This window comes from Littorina saxatilis, linkage group LG9, assembly GCF_037325665.1.
Source record: "Littorina saxatilis isolate snail1 linkage group LG9, US_GU_Lsax_2.0, whole genome shotgun sequence".
In the NCBI taxonomy this organism is placed as follows: Eukaryota; Metazoa; Mollusca; class Gastropoda; order Littorinimorpha; family Littorinidae; genus Littorina; species Littorina saxatilis.
Window position 1 is genome coordinate 65,067,406 of NC_090253.1, and position 18,132 is coordinate 65,085,537.

Consider the following 18,132-nt stretch of genomic DNA (forward strand, 5'->3'; position numbering starts at 1 on the left):
TTTGGTTTATTGATGACTTGCTCTCTGTTTTATATCGCTCAGACATATACATTGCCGTTCTAACGGTGCATTGTGGCTGGTGCTGCACTCATTTGCAGCACGCAGCATTTGCAGAATGTTTGTGTCTTTTGAAACAGCAAGTGTTTTTTAATAAATAATGATGGAAAAGAATGCGCAGAAAGGGTGATAAAGCGTCAAACCCCCAAGAGTTGCAACGAAACGATAACTTGAGAAATAAAAGTAAGTTGATAGAGAGAGAGAGAGAGAGAGAGAGAGAGAGAGAGAGAGAGAGAGAGAGAGAGAGAGAGAGAGAGAGAGAGAGAGAGAGAGAGAGAGAGAGAGAGAGAGAGAGTGATGTGATCGGTGTGTGTGCCTGTGTGGGTCAACATTGTGGGTCACCCGGTGACCTGCATTCTCCCGTCAGGTGTGATAAGACTTGTCACGACTTCATGCAAATAGAACAACATGTTTGCATTTTTTTCCTTTTATTTTCCCAAAAGACAGTGGGGTTCGGGGTGGGGTTTCCGGAAACTAAGATAAAGGAGCACGCCTGTGGAACGTAGCAAGGGAGACAGATCTTGACTTCCAACTTGAATATAATTCACCCGGTTGCCTCCCTTGTGCCGAAAGAAGTCGTGTTTGCGATGCCGGCTTGACGTTTTTCATGTACAGCAAGAAAGGTCAAAGGTTTTGTGAGGGAGATGGGGGGTGGGGGTGGGGGGGGGGGGGGGGGGGGGGCGAAGGGAGGGAGGGAGGGAGGGAGGGAGGGAGTGAAAAACAGATAGACAGACAGCAAGGGAAAGAGAGACAGAAAAACAGAGAAGGACAGAGAGAGACAGAGAGAGAGAGTAAGACAGAGGGAGAGACAAAGAGAGAGAGAGAGAGAAACAGAGAAAAACAGAGAGAGAAACAGAGAGAGAGAGAGACAGGCGGAGAGATATATACATAAAAAAAATAGAGAGAGAGAGAGATAAAGGGAGATAGAGATCGAGGGACAATGACAATGCCTATGACAATTCTTTATTTAACGAGTTTAATAGAGTATATGGATGTATGAGTGTTCCACACCAGGACAAATACCTATGGCTGTAATGCTATATGGCGTAATAAAGTCTTCTTCTTCTTCTTCTTCTTCTTCTTCTTCTTCTTGTAAGCAGTGATCTGCTTTGTTTGACATCTGGCCCTCGCCCTAAAGAGGGACTAGTCTGAAATGGCTAAAGAAAAAGCAGTACAGAAAACAACTGCTACATGTTTATAGATAAACTGAAGTAAGAACACATCTATATATATATATACGACTTGTGTCTGTCTGTCTGTCTGTCTGTCTGTGTGTGTGTGTGTCAGTGTCCGCGATGCCAAGCCAAAGTTCTCGGTGGATCTTTTTCAAATTTGGAGACCGTATTCAGCTACACCCCGGACACAACCTCATCGATGAGATATTTTAACACGTGCTCTCAACGCGCAGCGCTGAACCGATTTTGGTTTTTCGCGCGCAGCGCTGAACCGATTTTGGTTTTTCTCTTGATCCATTCCCAGTAACTCTTCCTTATCTTCTCCAGTGTTTTCAGCCGCGTTTGTCACTCTCTCTCTCTCTCTCTCTCTCTCTCTCTCTCTCTCTCTCTCTCTCTCTCTCTCTCTCTCTCCTTTTCTCTTTCTCTATCTCTCTCTCTCCTTCTCTCCGCGTTTGTCTCGAATGTTGTGTGTGCGTGCGTGCGTGCGTGCGTGCGTGCTTGCGTGGGTGCGTATGAGTGTGTGGGTGTGTATACGCAGGGAGGAAAAGACGATGATCTAATCGACCTCCAAACAAGATTAATGTAGACTAGCATCGCATAACCCGCGCGGCCTGGCAATTTTGATGAAGGTGAAACGTGTTTAAAACTGACGACTTATGTCTCTCTAGGGACACGAAAGGGGATTGATTTTGTAGGATCTCTTTGTGGAAAAGTGAATGGTTGACGCTGAATGGAATACCGGCTGAACTCTGTGTCGTGGAACAGTTGACGGGGGAGACAAAAAGCATTGCGTGAACACAACATTTATACGATTAAGCACAGCATGACAATTGACAATGATCATGAGCGGCCTGACCGGGTCACTGGGGGCAGCGACGGTCCTAGTTGGTTGTTACTGTGGCCTGACAGACACTGTGCTTCCTGTCCCGACATCTTGTCATCGCCGTGGATCTGTCCACCGTTCTGCATGGGATCGGGATAGCCTTCCACTTGGACCTGTCTTCAAAACCTCCTGTCTGGCTACCTGTCTGGCTACATGTCTGGCTACCTGCCTGGTACCTTTCTGGCTACCTGCCTGGCTACCTGTCTGGCTACCTGTCTGGCTACCTGTCTGGCTACCTGCCTGGCTACCTGTCTGGCTACCTGTCTGGCTACCTGCCTGGCTACCTGCCTGGCTACCTGCCTGGCTACCTGTCGGTATGCATCCCGGGGACAGGATGTTCATGTCGGTATGCATCCCTGGGACAGGATGTTCATGTAGCAAGCACAGGCCTCGACATAGGTATCTACTGTGGTTAGCTCGTGTTTTGCCCAGGTAGGGATGGGGAGGAGGGGGGGGGATGGCGACCAAAGTCCTCGTCATGTTCTCTGGACGCTGAAATATCATCAGTATGGCGGTGGTGGGAGTGGGGGGCGACCGGCGTGTGATGAAGAGGGGGGTGTGTGTGTGTGTGTGTGGCGGGAGGCGGATGTTGATAATGTTAAGTGAACCAAGCCATGGTGCAGAAGTGGGGTGGTTGGACTGAAGGGACCACAGGGAGGGAGGTGAGGGAAGGGGAGACTGTAGTCAAGTGAAAGCGAAAAAAAAAAGAAAAAAAAGAAGAGAAGATAGACCGGAGGATGCGGAAGAGGTCTAAGCGTGGTGTTCTGGGAGCATCATTAAGCAGAGTTCCTGCTGTCAACACTGAGGCAGAGCAACCAGCCATGACGACCACGTATCGGACACTTTATCCGCATTTAAGATTCTGCTACCATCTTCATATTCTGATACAGGAAAACGCCCCGAACAAAATGTTGGTACCTGTGTGCATAGCGCAGGGTAACACAAGTTTTGCTGTGATAAGTTTGAACTGAGGTATTATCACAGCATGTTCCTGATGGTCACTGCTGCCATGACAACGGGACACCTCGGTGTCAACAAGAGCAGTCAAGGGAGGAGGGGGGGGGGGGGGGGGGTCAAACAACGATATATCGAACTCAGTCACCAGTGAACATTGAGCAACCTCGTACTGCACAGTATGTCTCTTCCTCTTTCAGCATTACACACGGGTTGACCAGTAGTGGAATGCATGAATGGAGACTATTATAGTTAGCAACTAAACGTAGGTTCGAACTACGCAGTTCGTAACTAAAGATTTAGTCAGTCTGCAATGCATGAGAGCGAACTTGGTCGAGACTACTTAGTTACCAGCTAAAAGAGTAGGTCATAACTTTCAGGTGACGTCATAGGGAAATCCCCGTCATTGCGCAGGCGCGGTGAACTCTTCACCTTCGAAAGTGGTAAACAAACCAGCATGGGATTGGGAGCATGGTAACAGTGCGAACTTGAGTGGTTGATCGATGCAATATTATTTTGGCGAGCAAACAAGACAAACATAGGCAGAACGCAAATGTTTCTCTCAGTTCTTCCGCACATTACGAGAGCTAAAACTGCCCGACCGGGGAGATGTACGCAGCATATAGGCTGAGTCAGTGTCGTCGAAGATTTGAGTGATGGCTCAGTCGGTATGTACTGGGAAAAAGTCCGTGTCCCTCATACTGATTGTGCATTTTAAAGCAAAGCTGGAACTTTGTAACAGACAATGATGTATGGATGTATTTAAGTTTGTGTTTCAATTTATGGGAGCGAAACTGACATTTCTGAACTGAAAAAAGTCGTGTTTTGTGGAGTTTAGAGTTGTCAGTAGAGACCGAGTAATCGTTGAAGAGAAATAATTGCATGGTTCACCGATGGAGAGTTAAACGACCATAAAACCGCACCACAGGTATGTCACGAAGCTGTCTAAGTTCTACACTATACAACAAAAGAAAATTGAATGAGGGAATCAAGACAATAGATCAACTCTCTCTCTTTCTTTCTCTCAGTCTCTATCTCTCTCTCTCACTCTCTCTCTCTCTCTCTCTCTCTCTCTCTCTCTCTCACACACACACAGGCATACGCACACACTAACACACACACACACACACACACACTCACTCTCTCTCTCTCTAAACCGCTGAGAGGGAGGGACAAAGTTGAGAACAAGAGTGCCAGATAAAGGAAGGAATGTAATTTGGAGCGATCATGAAACAAATTAAGAAACAAGCAAGTTTGCAAGCAAATCCTTGAAAATGTGTGATGTCATACAAAAGGAGCCAACAAGGTTTTGGCCTGGTGTTCTACTTACAAAATAAACTAGTAAAAGAATTGTGAGATGTAAAGAGAAAAGATTAACTGGAAACACTACTGAATTACAAGACATCATCAGTGATTTGAATCATGCACTTATGATTTTCTTCCTTTTTTCCAGATCGAGTAGAATACTTTATGTCAGTGACATATTTAAATGATTGCAATTTTGTGCTGGTCTTTAACATGAATAATTAGATACAATGAATACATTATTCAATGAGTAGGAAGTGACAATATTTTAATGTGTATGATTTGTTTGTTTGTTTGTTTATTTGTTGCTTAACGTCCAGCCGACTACGCAGAGCCATATCAGGACGAGGAAGGGGGGGATGAAGGGGGCCACTTGTCAAGCGATTCCTGTTTACAAATGCACTAACCCATTACTTGTGTCCCAGCAGGCTTTAGTAAAACTAAATTAATACCTACTGGAAGATTACCAGTTTCCAGTATGTTAAAATAGGCTTAACCTATCTACTGCTGGACTTACATCAGAACACTAACAGATTAAACTATACATGAATCGCGAGACAAGCGGCAAGAGAAGAGATTTTTGGAAAAAATACAGGTGAATGAGCAAGAAGGCAGAAAAAAGAAAAGAATTCATGAAGAAAAAGAGAGCATGACAGGAAAGAGGAACCAAAAATCTACCTAACAGCAAACTAGAAAGCTCCTGCGGTTCCAAAAACAGGAGGGGCCTTTAATTTCATAACCGCAGTGCCCCACTGCGGGAAATGTGTATGATCTTGTTTGATGAATGCCGCAAACACTCTGAGAAGTTCTTCTAAGCAAGCAAAGAAACAGAGACCTCTTTGTAATGAAGTTGGATACTGAGATGACTATATTTTGTGACTTAGACACTCTGTCTATAAGGAAGCTAGCTGTTTCTTGAACATCATTTGAAAATTAATCTGCGCCAGTTTAAATGCATTGTTTCGGTATGGTAGAGCTGATCATCAAAATGCATCTCATGTGTGAAATTTTAGCTTTGATGTTGCATTGACTTCAGAAGACTAACCTGTTTCGTGAGTAAAATCTGCAAACATTTCAAGCTGACAAGAACAGAACGATGTTAAAATATAAGATATGATAAGGGAAATGTGAAGGCTAAATTAAACAAAGAATGAAATTGTAACCCACTCTGTACAAGTGGCGCGTTTTGCTGCATTGATCATCTTTTATTCTTTCATGTGTTCTTTTGAGTTTCCGACAACATTTGTTGTGTCATTGTGTATGAACGTTTTAATTTAAATGATGATAAACAATGATTGCATATTTTGTGTAAACGATTTCGCTCAACGTCTCAGATGTGGCATGCAGGCTTCACGTGGAATAAAACCATCCCTCCACTTTAACATATACCAGCTGTCAAAAACACGTGTGTTTACTTTGAAGTGTTGGAATGTTTGATCAATTAATTTGTTTAACTTCTACTGGCATCAATCCGCAAAATGTATTCATTCAAACATTCCAACTTTGCACATGACCCAGTCAGAATGTAAATGTTTGGTATGTATCAAAGTGTATAGATGGCCTAACCTCATGTAAGAGCCCATGCAGATATAAAATAGTAAGCCAAACTTGGCGTTTGCAAGAAGAACGGTGCCTTGAAACTGACAGCAGCAACAACAATTTAATTATCCACAATCACAGTGTCACTCAGCTTTTCACCCCATCCAAACCACCAGCCATCCTCTCACTAAAAACCAAAACAAACTCCCCAAAACACACACACACACACATTAAAGCACAGAGAATCATGAGATTTGTTTGTTTGTTTATTCATCCTGTAGAATGTTTCTTTAGCCACTGAGCCAACTATAATACTCGTCATAAAAAGTAGGCAGATCCGTTTGAGGGCAAATCTTTATGATGAGGCCGTTTATTAAAAAAACCAAATACAGGTTGACCCAAAAACAATGCAACCCACAACAAGTTAATAACCTACATTTGTGGACATAAACTTCAGCCTATGCATGACCCTTCTACAAAGTGACAATTTTGAAGATCAAATAGGCTGACTTTTGTGCAATTTTAAATTAAGTTCCCAATTTTGGGGATCGACTCAACGGTACAGGTTTTAAAATTTAAATTGTCGAAAAACACGCTCAGAAAGTTAAAACAAAGAGAGGTACAGAAAAGCGTGCTATCCTTCTTAGCGCAACTACTACCCCGCTCTTCTTGTCAATTTCACTGCCTTTGCCATGAGCGGTGGACTGACGATGCTACGAGTATACGGTCTTGCTGAAAAATGGCATTGCGTTCAGTTTCATTCTGTGAGTTCGACAGCTACTTGACTAAATATTGTATTTTCGCCTTACGCGACTTGTTGTACTTAACGACGTGTGTTAGCACAAATCACTGACAGTTTTAAGACAATGCGTTGAGGAGTTCTGAAATGTACCATTTTTGGTCTCATTACCCGCTAAAACGACTTCAAAAACTGAGAGGATTGACAACTACACGCTCAGCATGCCATAGCGTTCATGTTAGACAAGATATATGTGAACAAAACGGACTGTTTTGGATAAAGATTTGATTGTTCTGTCTAATGACATGCAAAACATGTTTGAGTTTCGGTTTAGTTGTTCTGATTTGTGTTGTTGATTTTAACACGGGAAGCTTGATTTTGTGAATTTGATTTGTGGGAGGGGGGGGGGGGGGGGGGGGTGACTGTGTTGCAGGTTTTACTGCATAGACACTACGTCATGAAAACCCAATTTTGTTTCTGAATAAAGTAGGGAAATTAATGGCCTTTTCAGTCATATACTTGGTTTTTCAATCAACAGCCTCATCAGTAAGATCTGCCCTCAAACGCATCTGCCTACTTTTTTATGACGGGTAGTGTAGAAACCTCTGCAAGCATTCTCAACCGAATCAGATGGAAAAGCACAGAATTGTGATGGTACTCTGAATTTGATCATCGTCCCCAGCGAACCCAGGAACCAAGGTGCAAACAGCCTTCCCTTAATGTAGCGGTCCTTCCTGAAAAATAAAGAAAACATATAACTGAGCACCTTCAGTATTCACGGGGATGGGTTTTGGTTAGCGAGGGGAGGGTGTGTGTTGGGGGGAGAAGGTGTGTACGTGTTGAGCAGTGTGTGTGTGTGTGGGGGGGGGGGGGGGGGGGTGAGGAAGCACTTGCTCTTCACATGACCATTGGGATCGGGGATGGTGTGTGTGATATTGTAATCTAAACTATTAAAAAAAAATCTGTGCGTGTATGAACTTTGTGCTCTCGATTTTAGTCAAAAACAAGTGTGCCCTCAACCCACACACTTTCGCTCTTCAGCATCAACACTATACAGTTTGAGTTTCATTGGGAAATGTGTCTCGATTTCAGTCCAAAACAGAACTTTCAGGATCCAAAGCACTCGCCTGTCAGCCTTTTTATTAAAATACATTCAACCCACCACATTTTCCAGTGATGAAGATTCTGGGGATGTGTGTTGATCCCATTGATTTTGGCCATTTCAGATCTGGCCAGTTGTACATGGGATAGGAACATAACTTCACCCAGACACATAAAATATTGACACCCTGACAGTCAGTGACTGCTTCATGTGCATAGTTGAATTTTGTTTATGGACGAATTTCTCAAAAGTCACTCGCAGAAGTAAAGAAGTAACATTTTTGTTAATCTGAGAGTGGTTTCCACAACAAAATCTAACTCTGAGCAGGAAGAAGCCAGGGTGTTGAATGTAGAAGTATCCGAGTGAACAGATTCATTCTTATTCCATGTAAAAGCCTGGCAAGATCTAGGATGGTGAGCCAAGGGAAGAATAACTGTATGTGCCTTTAAAATAATTCCAGTAAATTAGTAATGATTTCATTTTATCTTGCAATTTTGTTTTACTTTCCTGTGCTGCATTAGTTCATTCACACTGTGTAATTTACTTTAAGAATAGTGGCAAAGGATTTGAGAAGAGAAAGAGAACTAAAACCAAGCTTTATGTACCATTTTGTATAAATAGTACAAATTGTACTATGCAAGGATACATACAGATGTAAGAATTTATTTTATACAAAGCCGTAATGTTTTTGTGTCAATAAACTTGCATCTCCTGCCACTACTCTCAGATTCAGATGTAACAAGTGTTGACATAGCTGAATGTATCTATCTAGATTGTAAGTGCATCTAATGTGAAACGCAGATCTCTTTACAACACAACGTACAAAAGTCTGCCAAAAACATCTACACAGCTTCAAACTACTATCACCAGTGCCAATTTACATATCATAAATCAATTTTACAATAACAATTTAATAGGCACAAGCAGGTACTTGGTAGTGGTACAGAAATGTGTGACTTACTCTTCATGGTAGTCTGTAAAGCAGCATGTCCACTCAGTCTGAATCCTCTCCAGAATCCATATATATATCTGAATGCAAGAGCTGTATGAACACTTCATCACACATCATCTCTGGTTTCTTAGGAGGCCTGAAAAAACACACCATAAAATAATTAATTAACAATAAATAATAACTGTATTATAATTAAACCACTCGCTCATTGATTCTTTTATTCCCTCTTTCACAATCATAGTTTATACAGCAGCATTTACCTCTGACTCTGTTCATGCAGAGTAAATATCAAGTATTTAAACAGAAAAATAAGTCATTCTTGAATAACCCTTCTAAAAATACACAATAGACACACTTTCAGTGGCAGTGATTCAAGTGAAGTCAGTTTCTTTCTTCATTTGTATACACACAAAAATTGTTTTGGGCCAGTTAGTGTTACTCTTGGCTTTACACACTTACTATATCAAATTATACATGCATTCAGCTTAGAAAACATACTTCTAATGTTGGGAGTGCAGTGTGAGCCAGGACATTTACAGCAAATAAGGATACACAACAGTTCATTCAGAGATAGATTTGCCATTCACTGCATTATTAAAGGCAGAGTAAGCCTCCCGTAAACCATCACAGATACGGTCAGGCTTTTACACACAGTACAAACACCATTTCATTTAAACACTCACCAATTGAGAACATCCTAGGTGCCCTCCGTAAAGAGCGAACAATTTTCAAAGAATTTATTTTTGCGTGGTTTATCTTACCCCTGAGCCATCGTGAACCCGTGTGATCCAGTTTTCCCTTTTCACAATGCAGTCGTCATAGTTAGTCATTTGAATGCGACTCGATGTGAGCTTATTTACAATAGCACGTTTTTTTATGCACGAAACAACGGCTGTGGTTCACAAGAACTCTAGCGATGGCTTTTGACTGTTGAGAGGAACGGCGATTTGCACTGATAAACCGGCCGTCGTCTGCTACGACCCTTGCGTGACCCTGCTTCCGGGCTTTTCTTTTTTTAAACTTTCTCAACTTCGAATTGTTCTGATCTTGTCTTGATGAAAAACGAATTCTTTTATGATTAAAGAATGTTTGTGTAACAAGCTGTCAATTTATTATTTAGATTTTAAAAGTTAGGTCTAGCGCAAAAACGAGGCGCCGTTGTTGTTAACGGAACAAGTCTACGAAAATAAATTCTTGGAAAATGTCTCACGCTCGACAGAAAGCAGCCAGGATGTTCCCGTTCGGTGAGCGTTCAAATGGAAGTATGGTTGTACTGTATTTAGACGCTCGGGGAGCTCTGTGATGGTTTACGGGAGGCTTACTGTGCCTTTAAATATTGTTAGTTGAATGAGATAGATCTACAGCGATGCTTCAATGCATTAGATTAGCTTTGTTTTAGTGTCTACTGTTCATTGCTCCACCGTGGGAAATTCAGTCAACAGTGCACAGTTCCGAAGAAACCGATGCTGCTGTGCATAATCATTGATGCATTGATTGACGATCGTTCATTGTCAATGTCACTGTCAGAAAAACAACAACTGTATCTTTCATCGTCACCACTACACAATGGCTCGTAGGCCTATTTTCCTATGACACTGAACACGGTTTCGGAGACACTCAGACAGTAGATCTACTGCCTGGCCCATATATCCAGATCTACCCTTGCTCTCACTTTCTAACAAATGTATTATTGCAATATATAATCTGACACACACTCACACACCGAGGCGCACAAACGAACACACACACCGTGGGACACACAAACTACACGCACACAACGGATGAATCTTGCTCTTACCTGTTGGATGATCCAAACCGATTAAAATCAGCGACAGGAAGATGTACAAGCCAAATTTGTACAGTCGCTGATGTAAAAAGTGGAAATTTAGTCAATGTTCATAGCAAATCTCCCGACTCAAGGTAGATCGTGTCCCAAATCAGCTGTGCCGGTCACTTCACGACTTGTATTTGAACCCCCTCCAAAGCGCAATCAATGTTTCAACTTCTTTGTCGACATCATTCTTTGGTTCATGCGTCGGACTGCCGAATATTTGATTTTTTTGTACAGCAAAATCAAAGACTGTCATGGCGGCCGCCATTTGTATTTTTGCAATAGTTCGAAACTAAGGAATTTGGTCCTCCTCGGAGGAGGACCAAATTTAGGCAAGTTAAGCGGGGCTCACACACAGGTGGAGCAAGCGGAGCAAGGGTGGAGTAGGCTGCACCAGGCGGAGAGATGACGCTACTTCCGTTGCAGGAGTGGAGAAAGTTGTGTGTGCGGTGCGGAGCAAGGAATAGGACACGTTTCTATTTTTTGGCTCCGGTGCAGCGGTGCAGCCAATCAGCGCACTCATCACTTTCTCCGGAAATAGTAGTGTGACACTAGGTGGCATCCCAAATAACGACGGCCGCCTTTTTCGAAAGAACTTTTTCATGGATTTTACACAAGAATACCGAAACGGAAAGATACAATGTGGTTTCCGCTAGATTTCAAGTCACGCTTTTCACTTTTCCGAGGAAGCCAACAGCTGAGTGTGAAGAAACGCTGCTGTTCAACTTCGAAATCTCCAGTCGCAGACGACCTTCGCTTTTGCAGTACAGTCAATCGACTCAATGCAGGTGCAATGTTACTCATTTCGATCAGCTTGTTTTCGTATATATTTTTGCATTAAGATCATGTACAATGATTGGAATCAAAGGAGGAATGACTTCAGTATGCAAATGCGTTGGTTTGGCCGAAATCAATACAGCAGTAATTAAGCTAGGTTCTTTCTCGTCAGTTTGTTTTTTGCGACTGAAGTTTGTCTTCTGAATGTACCACTTGCTTGATTTTGATTGTTTGTTCAGCTCTTCGGCACAAAATTCATCATGCAAGATATCAATTTGTTGAATGATAACGGGATAAGTGAAGTTCAAACATGTATCTGCTTGCAAAAAACAATCGCAGGGACAGATCTATCTGCTTCATTGACTGACAGATTCATTGTCATTGAATTTCCAACGTAAAATGACTCGTTTGCAGACTCTCTAATTAGATCCATCGAGTGTTTGTGTTCTTAGATCCATTAGCTATGCAGGCTTTTTGCGATCATAACATTGTTTGGGTTTGTGCAGGTGCAATCTGCAGATCAGAGGAGATTGACCGCAGGGTGACGCAGTGTCAGTGATCAATGCAACTTGTGTTCGACACTCAATATTGCCTTCTACCAAACTCAAGGGCAAAACAAAAGGTACGTGCTTGTGAATTCATATTATGTAATGTCTGTGAAGATTAACACCGTCTTTAGCTCTAGTCTGAGTGATCATGCTTATTAATATCCAATTCAAGTTACATACGATACATACTCCGCCCCAGCACCACCCTCACCCCATAGCACTGCTATTCAGATACTACAGTCCAACAACTAACCCTCTAAAAGTCCCCCCCCCCCACTCTCAGTGTAACATCTGTTGCTATCTGCACCTTTGTGTGGTAATGGGAAACTCGTGCTCAAATAGTTTCAGAACTGTTGATATTATAAGAGTTTTATTTACCAATGGTTCTCCCCTCCCTCCTTCATATTACACCGACACTCTCTATGCCCACCCTCCACCCCCTTCCCCCATCCCTTCCCTCTACAGGCACGTCTACTAAAGTCTCAGACGTGATAGGATTAAGAGGATGCCACAATGATCCGGGTAACTTTGCAAATAATCATACTGATATAACAGAAGAAAGTTATTCCACAGTCATTTCTACTTATACATAACAGTGTTACAAAACAGGAATTTGTGCTATTAAAGTTATAATCTACAAACAACAAAGACCCTCCAGCCTCCCCCCCCCCCCCCCCCCCCTCCTCACCTGCAACATATACATGTTCATGTCCAACTTTCCCAGTGGCTCTTAATCTTATGTCTATGACTTGATATTGAAGAGTAGAAAGTGTTTAGTTTTCAATGACTAAATTTCCCCTCACACACACACACACACAAACACACACGCACATGCACAGCTGTTGTCTCCTTCTCAATCTCTCTGTGTCTCTCTGTTTAATTAAAATATTTGGATCACTAACTCTTCACTGAGATTCAGTGTTATGTGTTATGTGGAGTAAGATTAGTGAATGTTGCTGCTGATTCTGTTGTTCTTACTGTTCTTCCTCCCTGCATAATCTTTTTTCTCCTTAAACAGTTTTTTTTTATTACTACAGTGCGTCTATGGAGTGTACATCAGAGATGTGATGGGACCAAAAACATTCCAAAATGAAACAGGTAACTTTTTAAACTGGTCTTCATTTTGTTTATTGAGAAGTTGGTTCACATGATACATTTCAGAGTCGTCCTTTTAAATTCGTTAAATATTGCACCAGTCACTACATCTATAGATTATCAGATTAAGTTGTCTTCTTCTGCATTATGCATATATATGCAATATTCATCTTTAGTGCGCGCGTGTGTGTGTGTGTGTGTGTGTGTGTGTGTGTGTGTGTGTGTGTTTATTGGTTGAAGACGACACAGGCCCCTTCCCTCATTTGTTTATCTGTGTGCGAGACTTCGTGAGTCAGTTGCATAGGCAGGATAGCTAACTGAGTTGCCTGCAAGACCGTTAACGGCATTTTGCACTGTATATTTGCTGTACATTAATTTCAGCTTAGGTATGACCAATACCAAAAGTTACAATGTTGTAGGTGAAATGGTCTGTCTTTTGGGCTCTTTCCAAAAAGGATCCGAATTCGGGGATAAACTCAACCGTTTCGGGTTTTATATGGAGCCGTACACTAATTAACCCGATTTAAGCATTAAAGAATTTAAGAGTGTTAGTTTTGGAGGGTATAAACTATGTAATTTAAATGAAAATTTCAATAATAAATTTTCGTATAATTAATATACTTACCCAATTCTCATAGTTTATACCCTCCCATCCTTCCACGCTACTTAATTTCCTATGGCGTCTTTTTTTTAGCTTGGTTACCACCCTTTCGAGGGCAGGTAATTTGAGTAGTTTTTCGACATCTAGCATATATGAGATCTTAGTCAATGCATCCCTCAGACAACCAGTTACACCGTTAATGACACATGAAGCAATAAGGTAACTATCAGATAACACTTGTATACAGAAAATCCACTCGGACAAGATCAACAAAATCTTACGATCTTGTTAACTCATTGGAGACGTAATGTTTTAGTCCTTTTTTTTTGGTTGAAAATGTGCTGAAAAAAGAAGATTACAGCTAGATCAAAACTCAAAAGTGTTCCAAATTACCCCTCCATTTGACCTGTGAACTCGCCACTGTGTTGACCTTTGTCATGCATAAGATATAGTTAATAATCGCCAAATATTAACTAACTAGGTCAACAGGTCAAGAAGTATTAAGCATTTTTATGGGCTGCATTTGTTTCATTTGTGTCACCTTTTATGTTTATACTTTTGCAGGCTGGTGTGGAGTTCTGATGTTGCCAGGGCGATGGAAGACACATACATAAGACATATAAACAAGCTTCCCTGTGAAGTGTTTTGATCACAAATCACCATTATTTTACACATTTATGCATATCTATTCTCAGCTCAGACTTGTGCTTTGAAATTGGATGTTTAAGTACTAGCTAAAACCCTGAATAAAGTCTTCGCAATACATGGAATGGGATCAAAAGTGTGTGTGTGTGTGTGTGTGTGTGTGTGTGAGTGTGTGTGTGTGTGTGTGTGTGTGTGTGTGTGTGTGTGTGTGTGTGTGTGTGAAAACAACATTCAAAAATGAGAGTGAGATAAAACATAAAAAAAGCTACAGCACAGATACTTTTTGACTCACATGCGAAGCAAAAGTGATTTGTCTAGCGTCAAGGACGGATCCAGGGGGGGTTCCTGTCACCCCCCCCCCCCCCCCCGGCCTGAACATGTATCTCCTCCAAGGGTGAAAATAAAATAAAAATCAATAAATCATGACAAATATTCGGAGAACGCGCCAGCTAGATTCCACATATTCTCATCTACATTTCAAAACGTCCAGACCTCCCTAGCGCCCTCAACTAATGAACCCCGAACACAATTGGGGGCCACCCCCAACCTGATACGGTCCGGCCATGAGCGTTCTATATCGTCCTCTTTAGAAACTTGTTGCGCTGTTGACACACGTACGTTTCTATTTGCAAACATCCATAAAGTAATATTTTGTTAATCATGTTTAAAACATTTCTTCTGAGTAGAGTGAAGCTAAATCAAACTACACACAAAATGAAAAAAACTAAATCTAAATCAAAGCCATATTGCGCGTAACATAAAGCAACAGTCTAACCGTCTGCAAGAGAGATTGTTAGTAGTAGATCTAAAAAAAAAAGAATGGATTCCATGGAAGCTAGTGTAACTATACACATTCAACATCTTTGAAGCTTCGGATATAACTCGATAAAACAAAAAAGAACCAAAACTTAAAACATGTCCCAACAGTTGTTAGTCCACCTCTCTCTTCACCCGACCCCCACACTCACATAGTTTGTGTCTGAAAAGCTCTAAAACGCACTGGCACACACGCACACACACTGACTTATACAGAGTCCATTTAGAAATATGTTCAGTAATTGCGATAAAAGACAAGACTTTTGTCTCCTTTGGTAAACATCACGGTGTTTTTTTTCCCGCCACTTCTTATCCACGTGTAAAAATATTTCCCATCAGACTGCGCGAGTGGAGAAACTACGTCATATCATAGGGGAATCCCCTACCGGAGCAGGATCGGAGCAGCCTGCTCCGGAACCGGAGCTTGTGTGTGAGAGGGCAGGTGGAGAGCGGAGCAGGATCGGAGCAGCCTGCTCCGCTTGCTCCGCCTGTGTGTGAGCCCCGCTTTAGTCACCAACTTAGGTCGGAACATTTGAAAATATCGTGCCATGCATTGCGCACTAGAGCGATAGTTTCGAACTTTGGATTTAGTTCCCAACTAGCTTGATAGTCTCCATTCATGCATTCCACTACAGATCTCGTAGCACTACATACATAACACTATATTCCTTCATGACGTCAAGAGATGACAAGGGGTGCGACGCAATAAAGTAAGGATGTCTTGGGGTGGAGGGGTGGGGGGGGGGGGCCAAGTCGTGTAATGATTCCATCAAGGAGAGTAATCGCCAACAAATTGTTTTGGCCGTCCCCTTCTCCCCGCGAGGCCCGGCGCCGGTCGATGGCTATCCGGGGGACTTTTTCCCTGTATGAAATTAAATCAGCCCTTCACCGTTTGCACGCGCCGCTCTTATTTGATGTTAGACCCCTGCGAGAATTGCAGGCGGTGCTGGGGGATTGTGTTACCCCCCGCTTCAAGGCCCGCTGTGTGTTTGAAGAGGCTGCCAATAGAAAGACGCTGTGTGGCTTGTTGGAGGCAGCGACTGGTGCAAACTACGACAAGGTAAAGAACACTCTGCTTTCACTGGCGGCTTTGCCCGTCGTCTTCTTCTTCCAGTGTGTACTACCCGAGAAAAACGAACATGGTTAAGAGTGAAGTCGTCCTTGTATTGCTGTATATATCTTTTGTTCTTTTGTTTGTCTTTCTTTTTCTCTCCGTTGGGTTTGTTTGCCTTTCTTTCTTTCGTTCTCACACGTTTTCTTGTTTAGTTTGTGAAATGTTTTTTTCCTGACAGAAGGCAACAGAACGATAAAGGCATGTCGTGTCTAAAAGTGTGTGCTTGTATTACCCCCCCCCCACCCCTCCCCTTCGTTTCTAAGTGAGGTAAGGGCGGAGGGTAGGGGGGGGATGGGTGTGGACCAGTGAAAAAGTGAACAAGCTCTATTTGCTGTGCAGTGGCCTGGAGCGACAGAGAAGCGCGGGTCAAATTGCATTGGAGACTGCAGATTGTTTGAAGAAGACGTCTCCAGGCGGGGACTGAGCCTCTCGTGGCCCAACTAACACCGCGCAACACTCTCACAGAGGAAGCCATTTTGTTACAACACTTCATTACCGCTCGCCCAAGCTCCTTCAGCCGGCCAATAAAAACCGTCATTGCGCACTGAAATTGTTTTGCAATGTCCATGATTTGGAGGCGACGATTTTGACAACACTGTTGTTCTCTTCTTTCCCTGCTGTCTTGGGTGTCAGGGGGCATCACGGTGCTTCGGTGAAGGGATGACAACCAATCGTCGTCGGAATCTGTCTGTCTGTCTGTCTTTCCAGACTAACACCGTGCCATACAGCCAGAGGCGGTGAGAGAAGTAAGCCGACAAAGACAAACACAGACAAACAGACACAAGCCTGATGTACACAGTACAGACAGACACAAGCCTGATGTACACAGTACAGACAGACACAAGCCTGATGTACACAGTACAGACAGACACAAGCCTGATGTACAAAGTACAGACAGACACAAGCCTGATGTACACAGTACAGACAGACACAAGCCTGATGTACACAGTACAGACAGACACAAGCCTGATGTACAAAGTACAGACAGACACAAGCCTGATGTACACAGTACAGACAGACACAAGCCTGATGTACACAGTACAGACAGACACAAGCCTGATGTACACAGTACAGACAAACAGACACAAGCCTGATGTACAAAGTACAGACAGACACAAGCCTGATGTACACAGTACAGACAAACAGACACAAGCCTGATGTACACAGTACAGACAGACACAAGCCTGATGTACACAGTACAGACAGACACAAGCCTGATGTACACAGTACAGACAAACAGACACAAGCCTGATGTACACAGTACAGACAAACAGACACAAGCCTGATGTACAAAGTACAGACAAACAGACACAAGCCTGATGTACACAGTACAGACAAACAGACACACGCCTGATGTACAAAGTACAGACAAACAGACACACGCCTGATGTACAAAGTACAGACAAACAGACACACGCCTGATGTACAAAGTACAGACAAACAGACACAAGCCTGATGTACAAAGTACAGACAAACAGACACAAGCCTGATGTACAAAGTACAGACAAACAGACACAAGCCTGATGTACACAGTACAGACAAGGAGACACAAGCCTGATGTACACAGTACAGACAAACAGACACAAGCCTGATGTACACAGTACAGACAAGGAGACACAAGCCTGATGTACACAGTACAGACAAACAGACACAAGCCTGATGTACACAGTACAGACAAACAGACACACGCCTGATGTACACAGTACAGACAAACAGACACAAGCCTGATGTACACAGTACAGACAGACACAAGCCTGATGTACAAAGTACAGACAAACAGACACACGCCTGATGTACAAAGTACAGACAAACAGACACACGCCTGATGTACACAGTACAGACAGACACAAGCCTGATGTACACAGTACAGACAGACACAAGCCTGATGTACAAAGTACAGACAGACAGACACACGCCTGATGTAGAAAGTACAGACAAGGAGACACAAGCCTGATGTACAAAGTACAGACAGACACAAGCCTGATGTACAAAGTACAGA

The 18,132-nt window shown here is 42.7% G+C and overlaps 2 long non-coding RNA genes across 3 annotated transcripts; one reads left to right on the plus strand and one right to left on the minus strand.

The window, feature by feature from the left end:
- Positions 1-7,127: 7,127 nt before the first annotated feature.
- LOC138976821 (uncharacterized) lies at positions 7,128-10,874 on the minus strand. Its single transcript, XR_011459163.1, has 3 exons — positions 10,505-10,874; positions 8,716-8,842; positions 7,128-7,386 (listed from the first exon to the last, which is right to left on the minus strand). It is a non-coding gene; the product is annotated as an uncharacterized lncRNA (long non-coding RNA).
- Positions 10,875-10,894: 20 nt separating this feature from the next.
- Positions 10,895-14,323, plus strand: LOC138976820 (uncharacterized). Of its 2 annotated transcripts, none has more exons than XR_011459161.1 (4): positions 10,895-11,325; positions 11,821-11,936; positions 12,900-12,960; positions 14,123-14,323. It is a non-coding gene; the product is annotated as an uncharacterized lncRNA (long non-coding RNA). The 2 variants fall into 2 exon arrangements; XR_011459162.1 differs by lacking the exon at positions 10,895-11,325 and adding an exon at positions 11,440-11,458.
- Positions 14,324-18,132: the final 3,809 nt, after the last annotated feature.